The sequence below is a fragment of the Lissotriton helveticus genome, chromosome 2_1 (assembly GCF_964261635.1).
Source record: "Lissotriton helveticus chromosome 2_1, aLisHel1.1, whole genome shotgun sequence".
NCBI classification, from domain to species: domain Eukaryota; kingdom Metazoa; phylum Chordata; class Amphibia; order Caudata; family Salamandridae; genus Lissotriton; species Lissotriton helveticus.
The window spans coordinates 890,217,861-890,234,200 of record NC_136059.1 but is presented as its reverse complement, the minus strand read 5'-3'; positions in this window follow the sequence as shown (position 1 = coordinate 890,234,200).

Below are 16,340 nucleotides of genomic sequence, written 5' to 3'. Positions count from 1 at the left end.
GATAAATGCACCTTGTCCGATGTTGATAAGATGTGAAATCACCAGTCTGCGTGCAGACATAATACCACCACCGGCATACACGATCCCAGTGTGTAGACATCTGTTATCTCAACACCGCCAGCACACACGAGCCCATTGTATAGACATCTGCTATCTCAACACCATGGTGTGACTTGTGGTGTTTCAGTTGCTCTCCCAACAGCCCAATAGTTGTTTGGAAACAGCATGTACTACAGGTGGATTTATCACTGCAGTTTTTCCTTTTTAACAAACGCATGGTTTACACTCTGTTAAATAACTGTTGTAAGTATATGTTTAAATTTATTAGTGAACAGAGTTATTTTACAAAACTGGTACAAAGATCACTCCTTTCATTTAAGTGGCAGGTATCAATGCCTCAAATTTCTATGCATGGGAAAAATTCCCAATTCTTTGTCACGCTGATCCAGCGGCCTATAGAAAATATGTCATAAACTACGCTACCTAACTTCACCACACACTCTAAAAATCACCACTTAAAAACATGGACCCATTAACAAAACCTGACATATTTTGACCAACTGAATCATGTGGCCTAATTAAACTTATATACAACTTATATACATTTATATACATCCGCGGCAAATAAATGACATTATTTAAACAAATTCTAACTATTTAATTGGCCACCATTGGCGATGGCATCTAGCTATTGATAACCTGCACTCCCGAAATGACAAGACCAGCTTGTTTTCAAAAGTAAGATTTTATTAGCTATTTATTTGAATTGTAAGAATATAGTTTTATTTAAGCATTTTATTAGAATTGTCATAAGCATATTTGTAAGCATCATATAGAATTCAGATTATTTGCAAAGAATTATAAGTTTAGCATTTTCTAGAACCTAAGTCCCTAAATCCCTAAATAAGCTAAATAAATGGAAATAAAGTAAAGTCTTTTGGGTTTCTTACGTGCTCCAAGCAAAGTCCGACAGCACGACACCCTCATCCAAAGGTTAGAAAGCAGCAGCGTGACCCATCCACGGGGCATGGATCTTTATACCTTTCTGCGCTAAGCTAATCTAAGTAAAAGTAAAACTATCCGCAAAAGTCGATGTCCCATTGGCTCATGAGTGACAAGTGACATGTCACCCCATAATTTCAAAACATCAGTTCCGTCACTTTCTTAGACTCCATTGTCTCTACTGTACGTGATCCGAGGCTTCCTTTGCTTGCAACAATTTTGCTTAGTTTTTCACTAGTTTCATTTCACTTCCTCGGATGCCAAGTTATCAAATGTTCTTTCTGCCGGTTCCTGGCCTTGGCCACGTCCGACCAGAATAATGTCAGAGCCTCATCGCAGTTCAACAAATGTTACTTCGATGGAAAACTTTAGAAAGGACATCTCAGGCTTCGTGCAGAAATTAAATTCATCTTTTTAGTAAACTCGAGTGAACTAGGCCCAAAGCAGTCAACTTAATTTCTCTAATGTATAAACAAACACAAGAAAATAATTAATGAAAGAAATATTATTCATTCTGTTTCCACCCTTTGTTTGCTAATTATTTAACCCACCCGTTAGTATAATATTACCTAGCACAAAGCAAATAAATAAAGCAGCATTTTATATCTACCAGTCTTCATTAATCCATGAAATTCTTTGTGCACCGATAGAGAGTAGAATGACATCACATAGACAAGGAAAGCAAAATAAGCGCATGCCACTTTTTAAATTCAGCTGTAGTTAGTTATGACATGACAGAACGACAAAATTAATTTATTATTTTTCACGAACAAAAAGATGCAACAGATTTGCACATTTATGAGCACATGTGTTAGTTTTCCCACGTGTAAAAGTTTAATCTAAGTTGATTTAGTACAAATACATCACAAATCATTAATAGGATTATTTTATTTTATGGAAGTATAACTTCACGAGTTGGAATAAAAAGTTATTCTCTATCTCGCTCCATCAACGCCCAATGCATTTCGGGATCACAGGGTCTCTTCTTCAGAAGCAAATAAAAAAGCATCCAGGCTTTTCCAATTTGTAGATGGAACTTGAAGCCTGAGCTTACGTCCTCTCCTACTCCTGATAAACTCCCTGACACACGTCCAGTTCCATAGCGCCACTCCATCCTCCGTGGATTCTAACAACTGAACTGTGCCCAAATGTCGGCGAAGCACAGATTGACATTGACCAGTGCTTGATCAAGGGTTTGGGGTTGAATACATGTGGTAATATGTGAATGTGCAAGATCACACACTGCATGTAATGTTAGAAATGAAATCACATTGTCAGTGATGCCCACGACTGTGCTCTGGTATAAGTACATTGTTTGAAACATGTCTATCGTGTTATTTACTGACGGGAATCTTTCCCCTTCATATGAATATGACTTGTTCCGTAAGGGGCTTTGCAGAAATATACATGCATACGAATGTGGTAGTCATTCATTTCAGCATGTCAGTTATTCAGTACAAGAGAAATGTTTCTGTACTGCTGCCGGCTAGCCGGACTGTTTACAACCATCTGTTTGTATGATGACCTCACTAGTGTAAACATTGTAATTGCATTTATATAGCGCTTACTACCCCTGACGAGGCATCTAAGCGTTTTTCCGGCAACTGGCACACTACTCTACAGCCTAAAACGATTAGTGGTGAATTAATAAAGTGAAATACGAAATTGCGGTGGATATGTTAGCCTGTTATTTGGATTGAGAAGGATAGCGGAGGGATTGAAGAGGAAAGGATTTGCATTTATATAGCGCTTGCGATCCCTGATGAGGTGTTGAAGCACTTTTCGGTTAGTAGCACACTACTCTGGAACCCAAGAAGTATTAGTGGTTATTTAGTATAGGGAAATCTGAAAATAATTTGATTTGAGCCGTTTACATGTTAGTCTGTTATTTGGATTCTTAAATGATAGTGTAGGAACAGAAGAGGGAATGATGTGCATTTATATAGCGCTTGCTAAAGTTTTTTGTTGTTTTTTTGGAGTTTATAGCAAGAATAGGGGTTTGGGATGAGTAAAGGGGAGGTGGAGGGGGAAGATTCAGAGGGGAGGATTTAGAATGGCTTGTTTTGGAGATGTGAATAGTAAAAGAGGCATGAGATGATGCACGAGTAGAAGAGGGACAAGTCTAGAAAGGGTGATTTTGGGATTCATAGTAGTGGTATGGGTTTTGGGATTGTTAGACCTGGCACCTTGGCGTGAGTTTCCCTTCCACTTTTTGCTGTTGTGCCTCAGATGTTTTTGCTGGTGTCCGCTACTCAGGGCACTGCGCCACGGCCAACCCGTGCCGCAGTGCAAGTGCTCCCTACTGTAAAGTATATATGTGATTGATATACCTGATTGGTTCATTGGATTTACTGTCAGTCCCCAGTAAAGTGCACCAGGAGTGCCAGGGCTTGTGAATGCCAATACTGCTAGTGGGCCTGCAGCGCTGGTTGCGCCACCCACAGAAGCAGCCTTAAAATGTGTCTAGGGTCTGCCATTGCAGAACCTGCGTGCAGTCTGGTACTGTCATGCTGGCTGGGCAAGTGCACACACTTGCCAGCCCCTAAACCTTCCCTTAACTTCATATTAGTCACCCCTATGGTAGGCCTAAGGGCAGGGTGCATTGTAAGTGTAAGGTAGAACATGCCCTGATGTGTGTGGCATGTTCTAATAGTGAATTACTGCCAAATTCGTTTTTCACTATTGTAAGGCTACCAGTTCCCTTCTAGGCCAGATGGGCTGCTGGAATTATTACACTCTATAATCCCAGCAGGCTCAGGGAACATGGTAGAAATTAATGTTTAGTATGCCTGAACTCAGAATAATAAAATACTTCTTTTAGTAAAGTTTATTTTAATATCCTGTGTTTGCAAATGCTACTTTTAGAAAGCTAGCATTTGCTTGTCTAACTATTTCAGCCCGCCTCTGCTTTTGTGTGTATCTGACTGTCTGAGTTGTGTGAGTGACAGGGCTGGGAGTTGACAGGTTGTGAATAGCAGGATGACCCCTTAGTGGGTGGTGGGAGTTTCCCCTGAATGATGCATCAGGCTGTGCTCTGCCACCACAATGCTGGCTCCGCCCTCCTGGGGAGCGACTGATGACTCAGCCTGCACCTGGCCCAGGAAGGACCGAAGCTTGTCAACAGAGTGCTCAGGCTGCCCCTGTCTTCACAATGCCGGCTCCGCCCCCCTGGGGAGCGGCTGATGTGCCTGCCCTCACACTGAATGCAGAAGCAGAAGTACCCACCACAAGTGCTCAGGAGCTGAGAGCAGTTATGCAGAGGCCCCCCTGGCCAGTGAGAACAAAAGAAACTGTGTATAAAAGTAGGAGCCCTGCTCCTTGTAAATTAGAATCCTGTTTCACCACGAAGGACCTCTGCCCGACTAGAAGGAGAAGAGACGCTGGGAGAACTGGCCTGCTGCTTGCCTTGCTGAGAAAGGAGAGGAAAAGACTTGATGAGAAAAGACTTTGCTGCTTTGTGCTTAAACATTCTCCAAGGGCTTGACTGAGCTTGCCCCCTGACCTGAGCCACAGGACCATCTGGCTCAACCTGCCTCTGCTCGTCTGCCGGTAATTAACCGGGATATCTACTACTGCCGGAGCTGTGACTTTGGTGCCCCTCAGCCCCTCTCTGAGGCCGTGACCGACTGTGTCTCCTCGTCCCCGCCGAGGAAGAGCTCCGCTCCGTTGAGCCGCTCTTCCCCCGCTGAGGAGATCGCTGTGTTGACCGCCTGGAAGGCTCGCTGCTGTGGTGCCCCCCAGCCCCTCCCTGAGGCCGTGACCGACTGTGTCTCCTCGTCCCCGCCGAGGAAGAGCTCCGCTCCGTTGAGCCGCTCTTCCCCCGCTGAGGGGATCGCTGTGTCGACCGCCTAAAGAGGGCCCGCTGCTGTACCTCACCCTCCCGCCAGAAATCCCTACCGGACGCAAAACAGACCCAGGGGACAGACCTCCGACTTGGACGGACGCCTCGGGTGCCAGCCTCGCTCTGACCGAGCCGCTGGGCACCTCGCCTTTGTCCCCGGAGGAAAGCCGCCACCGAGACCGTCAACGGGCTCGGGGCCCGCAACGTTTGTTTTCCCCCTTTTTGTTGTGCCAGCCGCCCTGCCTACGAGTGCCCCCGGCCTCCAGATCAGCTGTGGTGCGAGCCGCCTTTCGCAGCTGACTCGCACCGCTCTCTGTCCCTGCTCGCGGCGCCGCTCCGCTCTGTGCGAGCGCCTCAGCCCCTCCCGCTGGAATCCGATCCAGGCGGGCGAGGGAAATCACAGGCTGCATCCAGCGCCCCGGCCACAGTGACAGGAGCGGCCCCAGGTCCTTTGGCCCTTGCCTTCCGTGGGCCGCTCTGAGGCCAGCACTCACCCCTGCCTGAGCCCCCCAGACCTGTGGGGGCCGCCCGCATCGACAGCCCCGGCAGGGCCGAACGCGTCCCACGCGGGAAGCGTGAGCTTTGGGCGGTCGGGCCCCGATCTCGGCCCGGAACGGGCAGAAAGCATCCCGGAGCCCCTGGACTGGCTGCAACAAGTTGGGAAGGAGCAGTGTGACCCTCAATACCCCCCCGGAACTAAGAGAGCCATCCTGAAAGGTCCACTGCAGGAAAACATCCATCTTAAAGACTGAAAGTACATTTTTGAACTACAACAAAGAAAGCTTGCCTATTTACAACCTGTGAGCACCCCAGAAACGTTATTTGATCTTGTGATAAGTCTGACCTAAGAGATATATATATTTTACATAAAGAAGCGTATTTTTATATACTCACAGCCTGGTGTCCATTTGTGGGGGGATTGGTATATTTTACTGTGTGTGGGTCTACAAATGCTTAACTGACTAACGCCTGGAGAATCGCCTTGGCTGCTCACGCCACGCACCTAGAGGGTGAGCAAGGGTAATTCTGAAGGGTCATCCTTTGCCCTGACTTAGAGGAGAGGGTCCCTGCTTGTCACAAGTACCTACTTGCGCCAACCAGAGACCCCCAATTCTAACATTGGACGCAGCGGTGAGGATTTGCGAATTTGCATTTGTAGTTTACATACAGTGAATTACTGATCACCACATAGTGAGAGCAGATCTATAACGCAGCCACAGGTTTCCAGTTCCTTTTTGTTAATTTTGTTGAGACATCTGCCATTACTGAAGCCATGCCTGGCTCGCTCCCTGCTGGAAGAGCGCTCTCTACCTTCTCTGGAGCAGATGACATAGATTGGAGGGAGGAAGCCTTGAGGGGCTTAACCAATGACCAGCTGAAAGATCTCTGCACAAAATGCAGAATTGCCAAAAGTGGATTGAGCAACAAGACCCAACTCGTGACGGCGCTGAGAGCCTGGAGGGAGTCAAGAGATCCACAGACCCCGGTGGATATCATTCCACCAGATGGCGCTGCAGAGCCCCCCAGAGGCCTGTCACCAGAGGAGCTGGCAGACAGGGCAGCAGACAGGGCACATGCAATGGAGATGGCAAGATTAGCTGGGCAACTGGAAATGGAAAAACAAAAACTGGAAATGGACAAGCAAAGATTGGCCATGGAGGCACAGCAACGCCAGCTGGACCATGACCTGAGAATGAAGGAGTTGGAGCAAAGAGGTTTGGGAACAGCTCCTTCTGGTGGCAGCACAACGCCGGTGCAGGTAGAGTCCAAGGTGTACATCCCCAAAGATGTAGTTAAGGAATTCTTTAGGGGGGATGACATAGGACAATGGTTTAGGGCATATGAGGTAGCCATGTCCTCCCACCGGGTCCCTGAAAAGGATTGGGGAGCGGGGTTGTGGGGAAGGTTCCTTAGCGAAGGGCGGGACACCCTGCTAGATCTGCCCACTGCAGAACAGATTTCCTATCCCCACATGAAAGAGGCCTTAATGACCAGGTATGGGCTTACTCCTGAATTATATAGACAGAGGTTCAGGGGGTGTGCAAAGCGTCCTGGGACTACGTATGTGGAGTATGTGAATTTTTTTTGCAGAGCCCTGGATGGTTGGGTGAAGGGTAACAAGGTGAATGATTTTCAAAGTCTCTTTGATTTAATTGCATGGGAGCACTTGTCTGATAACTGTTTTCCTGAGTTACGCCAACACCTGATTGATAGCAAGCTGTCCAACCCGAGGAAGCTTGCTGAGGAGGCGGACCGCTGGCTCAGCACCAGGGTCCACAAGGGTCCAGTGGGAGACTCCGCCAAGGGTGGGCAGGGTCCCCAGCAGAAGAGTGGGGGGGACAGGGGTAAACAGAAAGGGTTCCCTAAAGGCCCCCAAAGTAATCCTCAAGGGAACCAGCAGAAGGGTTCTCAGCCTCCCCCACCCCCAAAGCAGAGTGGGGCCCCAACAGGTAGACCTGTTCCAAAGGGGCCCTTCAATTGTTTCAGATGTGGTGACCCGGGGCACATAGCCAGTGACCCCAAGTGTCGCCTGTTTGGAAAACCAGCACCCACTGGTGCTCCCCCCCGGCAAGTGACTAGTGTTCACTTAGGAGAAGAAGTAATGGTCCCAGGGGGTGGAGATCCTGTTCAGATGACCCTAGTCTCATTAGGAGACAGTGAAATGGTCCCTACAAACTACCTGCCCTCTAACACTAAGAAATATGGGCAGGTAGTGACCATCAATGGTAGGAAAGCTGAGGCTCTTAGAGATACAGGAGCCAGTGTGACTGCAGTGAGGCAGCACCTGGTGTCTCAAGAGCAGGTTGTACCCCATGCCTACTGTAGGGTTATCAATGCTGATAATTCAGAGAGTCAGTGTCCGATGGCTCAAGTTCCCTTCGAGTGGGGGGGGGTCTCTGGTACTCTGCAGGTCTGTGTGAGGAAAACCATGCCTGTTGACTGTTTGCTAGGGAATGACTTGGAGGACTCCCCTTGGGAAAAGGTGGAGAAAACGACTCACCTGAAGATGGTGGGTCTACCCGACTGGGCGTGCGTGACCACCCGGTCAATGGCAGCCAGTAGGGGTGATCAAGAAGTCCTGGGACCTGAAGGAGAGGCCCAGGAACCGGCCTTAGAGAGAAGGCGCAGGGGGCGCGGGAAACCGGCCCCTGCTGTTCCCACGGTCCAGGAGGAAGCAGACCTTGAGGGGGATGCCCTGGAGCCTACAGGGGAACAGATTGCTGAACTGGGGGACCTGCCTGAGCTGACCCATTGGCAGCAAGAAGGAGGCCCCTCCAGGGAGGAATTCTGCAGGGAGCAGAAAGAATGCCCTTCTCTCGTGGGTATGCGGCAGCAGGCTGCAGACCAGGCCAATGGTGTTCAGGCCAAAACACATTATGTGTACTGGGAGAATGACCTCCTGTATTCCGAGCCTAAGACTGCTGAACCTGGGTCAGCCCGTGTGCTGGTGGTACCCCAGAAGTTCAGAGCCTTCCTACTGGGACTGGCTCATGATGTGCCGCTAGCAGGACATTTGGGGATGGACAAGACCTATGACAGGCTTGTCACCCACTTTTACTGGCCCCAAATGCACAAGAGCTCAGATGCTCATTGTAGGACCTGTCCAACTTGCCAGGCAAGTGGGAAGAGTGGAGGGAAGAACAAGGCTCCACTCCAACCATTCCCTGTGGTCAGTACTCCATTCCAACGAGTGGGTATTGACATTGTTGGGCCTCTGGACCCCAAGACAGCCATGGGCAACAGGTTCATCCTGGTCTTGGTGGATCATGCCACCCGGTACCCTGAAGCCATCCCTCTGAGGACAGTGACGGCCCCCGTGGTGGGGCGTGCACTAATGGGAATTTTCTCCAGAGTGGGGTTCCCTCTAGAGGTGGTGAGCGACAGGGGGACCAACTTCATATCCAAGTATATGAAGTCCCTTTGGCAAGAGTGTGGTGTGACCTACAAGTTCACCACACCTTACCATCCCCAAGGAAATGGGTTGGTTGAAAGATTCAACCGAACCCTAAAGGGCATGATCATGGGCCTGGAAGGTCCAATGAGGCGTAAGTGGGACGTCCTCTTACCATGCCTGCTCTTTGCATACCGCGAGGTGCCACAGAAGTCTCTAGGGTTCAGCCCCTTTGAGCTGCTGTATGGTCACCCCGTGAGAGGACCACTGAGTTTGGTAAAGGAAGGCTGGGAGCAATCTCCCAGGAAACCTCCCCAGAATGTATATAGCTACATGCTGGCCTTCAGAAACCAAACCAGGCGCTTCAGACGACTTGCTGAGGCAAATCTGGAAGCTAGCCAGGAGGAGATGAAGCGGTGGTACGACCAGAATGCCACTCTGGTAGAGCTTCAGCCTGGACAAGAGGTGTATGTCTTGGCCCCAGTGGAACCCTGTGCACTTCAGGATAAGTGGACAGGCCCATTTGAGGTTGTGGAGCGCAAGAGCTCAGTGACATACTTGGTGGACATGAAGACGCCCAGGAATCCTTTAAGGGTCTTACATGTCAACCGCCTCAAGCCCCACTTGAGAAGGTCCGAAGTGGGCATGCTGTTGGCCACTGATGATGGAATGGAAGAGGAGTCTGAGCCTCTTCCTGACCTCTTAGTGGCCTGTGAGAAGGATGGGTCAGTGGATGGAGTTAACCTCTCACCCACCCTGACCCCTGAGCAACAGGAAGACTGCCGCCAGTTGCTGGGGCAGTTTCCAGACCTGTTCTCCCTGGTTCCTAGTGTCACAGATTGGTGCGTCCATGATGTGGACACAGGAGACAGCTTACCTGTGAAGCATAAGGCTTACCGGGTAACTGACAGGGTCCGGGCCTGCATCAAGGAGGAGGTCTCCAAGATGCTTGCTCTTAGGGTGGTTGAGTCTTCCAGCAGTCCTTGGTCCAGCCCCTTGGTCTTGGTCCCAAAGGCTGCTGCGCCGGGAGCCACACCTGAACTCCGGTTCTGTGTGGACTACAGAGGACTCAATTCAGTCACCAAGACTGACGCGCACCCTATCCCCAGAGCTGATGAGCTCATTGATCGGCTAGGGGCTGCCCGGTTCCTCAGCACGTTTGATTTAACGTCTGGGTACTGGCAGATCGCCTTGACCGATGGGGCAAAGGAGAGGTCAGCATTCTCCACACCAGATGGGCATTTCCAGTTCCGGGTTATGCCATTTGGGATGAAGAATGCCCCTGCCACCTTTCAGAGGTTGGTCAACCAGGTGTTGGTTGGACTGGATGAGTTCAGTGCCGCCTACCTGGATGACATCGCGGTGTTCAGTGGCACCTGGCCAGAACACCTGCGGCACCTCTGGGAAGTGTTGATGGCCCTGCGCAGGGCAGGCCTCACAATCAAGGCGAGCAAGTGCCAGATTGGGCAGGGTTCCGTGGTGTACTTGGGACACCAAGTGGGGAGTGGCAAGGTGGCACCCTTGCAACCCAAAATTGAGACCATCCTGGCTTGGGAACCCCCCAAGACCCAGACTGCAGTGAGAGCCTTCCTGGGGCTCACTGGGTATTACAGGAGGTTTGTCAAGGGCTATGGCACTATTGTGACCCCCTTGACAGAGCTGACTTCTAAGAAGCAGCCCAGGAATGTGATTTGGACCGACACCTGTCAGAAGGCTTTTGACACCCTGAAGACTGCCATGTGCACGGCACCCGTGCTCCTGGCTCCTGATTTCTCCAAGGAATTCATAGTGCAAACAGACGCTTCAGAGCATGGTGTAGGGGCTGTTCTCTCACAGATGACTGAGGAGGGCTGGGACCACCCTGTAGCCTTCATCAGTAGGAGGTTACTTCCACGGGAAAGTAGGTGGAGTGCAATAGAGCGTGAAGCATTTGCTGTGGTCTGGGCACTGAAGAAGCTAAGACCCTACTTGTTTGGGTCTCACTTCCGGGTTCAGACAGACCACAGGCCCCTCAGATGGTTGATGCAAATGAGGGGTGAGAACCCAAAACTGTTGAGGTGGTCCATCTCCCTACAGGGTATGGACTTTACGGTGGAACACCGCCCTGGCACAGATCACGCCAACGCTGACGGTCTGTCCAGGTTTTTCCGCCTTAGTGATGTGGAACTCCCTGGGGAAGGGTAGTTCCCCCCACATTTCAGCTGGAGGGGACACGTGTTAGACCTGGCACCTTGGCGTGAGTTTCCCTTCCACTTTTTGCTGTTGTGCCTCAGATGTTTTTGCTGGTGTCCGCTACTCAGGGCACTGCGCCACGGCCAACCCGTGCCGCAGTGCAAGTGCTCCCTACTGTAAAGTATATATGTGATTGATATACCTGATTGGTTCATTGGATTTACTGTCAGTCCCCAGTAAAGTGCACCAGGAGTGCCAGGGCTTGTGAATGCCAATACTGCTAGTGGGCCTGCAGCGCTGGTTGCGCCACCCACAGAAGCAGCCTTAAAATGTGTCTAGGGTCTGCCATTGCAGAACCTGCGTGCAGTCTGGTACTGTCATGCTGGCTGGGCAAGTGCACACACTTGCCAGCCCCTAAACCTTCCCTTAACTTCATATTAGTCACCCCTATGGTAGGCCTAAGGGCAGGGTGCATTGTAAGTGTAAGGTAGAACATGCCCTGATGTGTGTGGCATGTTCTAATAGTGAATTACTGCCAAATTCGTTTTTCACTATTGTAAGGCTACCAGTTCCCTTCTAGGCCAGATGGGCTGCTGGAATTATTACACTCTATAATCCCAGCAGGCTCAGGGAACATGGTAGAAATTAATGTTTAGTATGCCTGAACTCAGAATAATAAAATACTTCTTTTAGTAAAGTTTATTTTAATATCCTGTGTTTGCAAATGCTACTTTTAGAAAGCTAGCATTTGCTTGTCTAACTATTTCAGCCCGCCTCTGCTTTTGTGTGTATCTGACTGTCTGAGTTGTGTGAGTGACAGGGCTGGGAGTTGACAGGTTGTGAATAGCAGGATGACCCCTTAGTGGGTGGTGGGAGTTTCCCCTGAATGATGCATCAGGCTGTGCTCTGCCACCACAATGCTGGCTCCGCCCTCCTGGGGAGCGACTGATGACTCAGCCTGCACCTGGCCCAGGAAGGACCGAAGCTTGTCAACAGAGTGCTCAGGCTGCCCCTGTCTTCACAATGCCGGCTCCGCCCCCCTGGGGAGCGGCTGATGTGCCTGCCCTCACACTGAATGCAGAAGCAGAAGTACCCACCACAAGTGCTCAGGAGCTGAGAGCAGTTATGCAGAGGCCCCCCTGGCCAGTGAGAACAAAAGAAACTGTGTATAAAAGTAGGAGCCCTGCTCCTTGTAAATTAGAATCCTGTTTCACCACGAAGGACCTCTGCCCGACTAGAAGGAGAAGAGACGCTGGGAGAACTGGCCTGCTGCTTGCCTTGCTGAGAAAGGAGAGGAAAAGACTTGATGAGAAAAGACTTTGCTGCTTTGTGCTTAAACATTCTCCAAGGGCTTGACTGAGCTTGCCCCCTGACCTGAGCCACAGGACCATCTGGCTCAACCTGCCTCTGCTCGTCTGCCGGTAATTAACCGGGATATCTACTACTGCCGGAGCTGTGACTTTGGTGCCCCTCAGCCCCTCTCTGAGGCCGTGACCGACTGTGTCTCCTCGTCCCCGCCGAGGAAGAGCTCCGCTCCGTTGAGCCGCTCTTCCCCCGCTGAGGAGATCGCTGTGTTGACCGCCTGGAAGGCTCGCTGCTGTGGTGCCCCCCAGCCCCTCCCTGAGGCCGTGACCGACTGTGTCTCCTCGTCCCCGCCGAGGAAGAGCTCCGCTCCGTTGAGCCGCTCTTCCCCCGCTGAGGGGATCGCTGTGTCGACCGCCTAAAGAGGGCCCGCTGCTGTACCTCACCCTCCCGCCAGAAATCCCTACCGGACGCAAAACAGACCCAGGGGACAGACCTCCGACTTGGACGGACGCCTCGGGTGCCAGCCTCGCTCTGACCGAGCCGCTGGGCACCTCGCCTTTGTCCCCGGAGGAAAGCCGCCACCGAGACCGTCAACGGGCTCGGGGCCCGCAACGTTTGTTTTCCCCCTTTTTGTTGTGCCAGCCGCCCTGCCTACGAGTGCCCCCGGCCTCCAGATCAGCTGTGGTGCGAGCCGCCTTTCGCAGCTGACTCGCACCGCTCTCTGTCCCTGCTCGCGGTGCCGCTCCGCTCTGTGCGAGCGCCTCAGCCCCTCCCGCTGGAATCCGATCCAGGCGGGCGAGGGAAATCACAGGCTGCATCCAGCGCCCCGGCCACAGTGACAGGAGCGGCCCCAGGTCCTTTGGCCCTTGCCTTCCGTGGGCCGCTCTGAGGCCAGCACTCACCCCTGCCTGAGCCCCCCAGACCTGTGGGGGCCGCCCGCATCGACAGCCCCGGCAGGGCCGAACGCGTCCCACGCGGGAAGCGTGAGCTTTGGGCGGTCGGGCCCCGATCTCGGCCCGGAACGGGCAGAAAGCATCCCGGAGCCCCTGGACTGGCTGCAACAAGTTGGGAAGGAGCAGTGTGACCCTCAATACCCCCCCGGAACTAAGAGAGCCATCCTGAAAGGTCCACTGCAGGAAAACATCCATCTTAAAGACTGAAAGTACATTTTTGAACTACAACAAAGAAAGCTTGCCTATTTACAACCTGTGAGCACCCCAGAAACGTTATTTGATCTTGTGATAAGTCTGACCTAAGAGATATATATATTTTACATAAAGAAGCGTATTTTTATATACTCACAGCCTGGTGTCCATTTGTGGGGGGATTGGTATATTTTACTGTGTGTGGGTCTACAAATGCTTAACTGACTAACGCCTGGAGAATCGCCTTGGCTGCTCACGCCACGCACCTAGAGGGTGAGCAAGGGTAATTCTGAAGGGTCATCCTTTGCCCTGACTTAGAGGAGAGGGTCCCTGCTTGTCACAAGTACCTACTTGCGCCAACCAGAGACCCCCAATTCTAACAGGGATGTACTAGAGAGTGGAGATAGAGGATTGATTGAGAGAGGTATAGGGTGAGAAATAGGGTAGTGCATTGGAAAGAATAGTAGAATGAGGTTTGAGATAAGTCAGAGTGGAGATAGAGGATATATTGTGAGAGATATAGGGAGATATATACGGTAGTGAATTGGATATGCAAAGTAATAAATATAAAGATACATAAGTACATGGAAGGTATTTATGTATAAGAAAAGCAATATATGGAGAATAAAGTTGCATTTAATAAACTCAGACTTTCAAGGGTTGCTGTGCTTTAAATAACTAATTTTTTTGTAATTTAATAGTGAAACAATTGTAGATAAATCGTTATGATAAAATATTTAATTATTTATGCAGTCACTTATATGCATCTTAAACATAGAATAATATAACTATAAGTAATATGAACATTTAATAAGCAGAACTAATGAATACCTATATCTTTAAAAACATAATTATCATACATGTTTATACAAAACAATACACATATTTAGGTGCACATCTATAGTCCAAATAAATGCGTATATATAAAGGGATATGCTGTATATTTATGTTTGAGTGTGCTGGTTATGTGGGGAAGAGCCAATTCTTGAGTCGTTTTTGGAAGATGAGGTGGCTATACGAGGATCTTATGTTTGGTGGTAAAGAGTTCCATAGTTTGGCTGCTTGAAGAGAGAAGGATGTGCCACTCATGGTTATTTTCTTGTATGGTGGGATATTGATGCAAGATGCCACGCTATAGCTCAGAATCCTTTGTTGATTGAATTTTGTGATTTTATTCCTAAAGAAGAGCGGTCCTGTTCCATGCATCGCTTTTTGGGTGATAAAAAGCAGCTTTAAAGTGGAGCTTATGGCAAATGGTAACCACTGTAGGGCTAACAAGGCAGGGAAGATGTGGACTTGTTGCCTTATATGTGAGAGTAGTCTGGCAGCAGAGTTCTAAATCTGTTGCAATCTTTTCGAGTTTGTTAAAGGTGATCCATGGTGATCCATGGGGTAATCGAGTTTGGACAGAACAAGTGCAGTGGTAGCCTGGACCTTGTGTGGAAATCCCAGGTGTGGGAAGATGTGTTGCAGAGTTTTTATTGTAACAAAACTTGTGCTTGCTAGTTTGTCAACTTAGGCATTCATTGATAGCTTGGAGTCCAGGTTTTCCTACTTAATTTCATACTTTAGGCAGCGTTCCCAGATCATCAGGCCATGCGATGAGTGGGTCATCATTTTTCCAAATGCCAACCATGAGTATTTCTATTTTGGAAGCATTCAATTTGAGATGGTTCCTCGTTATCCATTGATCCACAGATCTGAGGCAACTGAAAAATGGTTGGGTTCCAATGTCTTCATACAATATTCAGATTCCTAAACCCCACTTTTGCGTCTTCAATAGTATCTTTTAATGAAGGATCTTTAGCTGCTCACAAACTCTCTTGCATCCTACTACTACAATATTACACACTGAGTTGGTCACTGATCATCTTGTCAGCCACCGCTTCAAATTTCCACTTAACTGATAACTCTCTCAAAAGTTTAATGAATTAATCTACTGATACACCCACACATTGGGGTTGAGTGTAGAATTTGCGCCTTCTCATCACCACATTAGCACTCATCGCAAACCTAGTTTCCTCCCTCTTGCATGCTTCAACATGCACATCCTCAATGGGGCATCCTGCCTGATTAATTGCTTTAGGTAAATACTTAAACACATGCTGGTCTTCCTTTCCTTCTTTTTTAAAATTCTTTATTGTTCAATCCGAAGCATATCGTATTTAAAATATATTTAGTTGCTTAGCTGTTTTAACCGCAACAGCAATACCATTCCATATGAACATTAAAAAAACAACAACAGATAATCAACATGAGAATGTGACAAAATCATACAGTTATTTCAAATGCTCAATCATAGGGGCTCATAGCTGAGTAGCCAATTTTTTCCATATGATTTATTTAAGAGAACAAAGACTATATTCTAAATTAAAAATCTTATAAAATGTAGCCCTCAACATGTCAAACGACGGGGCATCTCGCTGTAGCCACACTGAGGCTACACATAAGCGCGCAACCGCTGCTGCTATGAAAATATTATATCTTAACTTAAATGGCTGTTCACCAATCTTAACACTATCACCCACCCCTAATAGCATTACATCCCTCGTTATATAAATTTGCATCCCTGTGATTACAGATAAGTTCAAGTTCAAGTTCAAGAATTTGTAGAGCGCACTACTCACCCAGAGGGTCTCAAGGCGCTTGAGGGGGGTAGGATAGATAGGAACCAGATAGGAACTGGTTTATTTGTAATTTTCATTGCAAGAGAGAAGTACAATCATAGAATATATGCACAAAGTCTGCTTTCTCCATACTACATCTGAAACACATCTCGTCATTAGACCCTCCCCACTTCATCATCCGCGCTGGTGTATGATACAAATTAAATATTGTCTTGAAGTGCTGGGCATTCAGATTAGCAGACATCAGAATTCTGCCTGCAATATCAATCGATTGCTGCACACAATCCTGTCCTAGCCAATCACACCATTTACTATCTTTTGCAGCCATATCATCCTGCTGAGTTTCCATTAATATC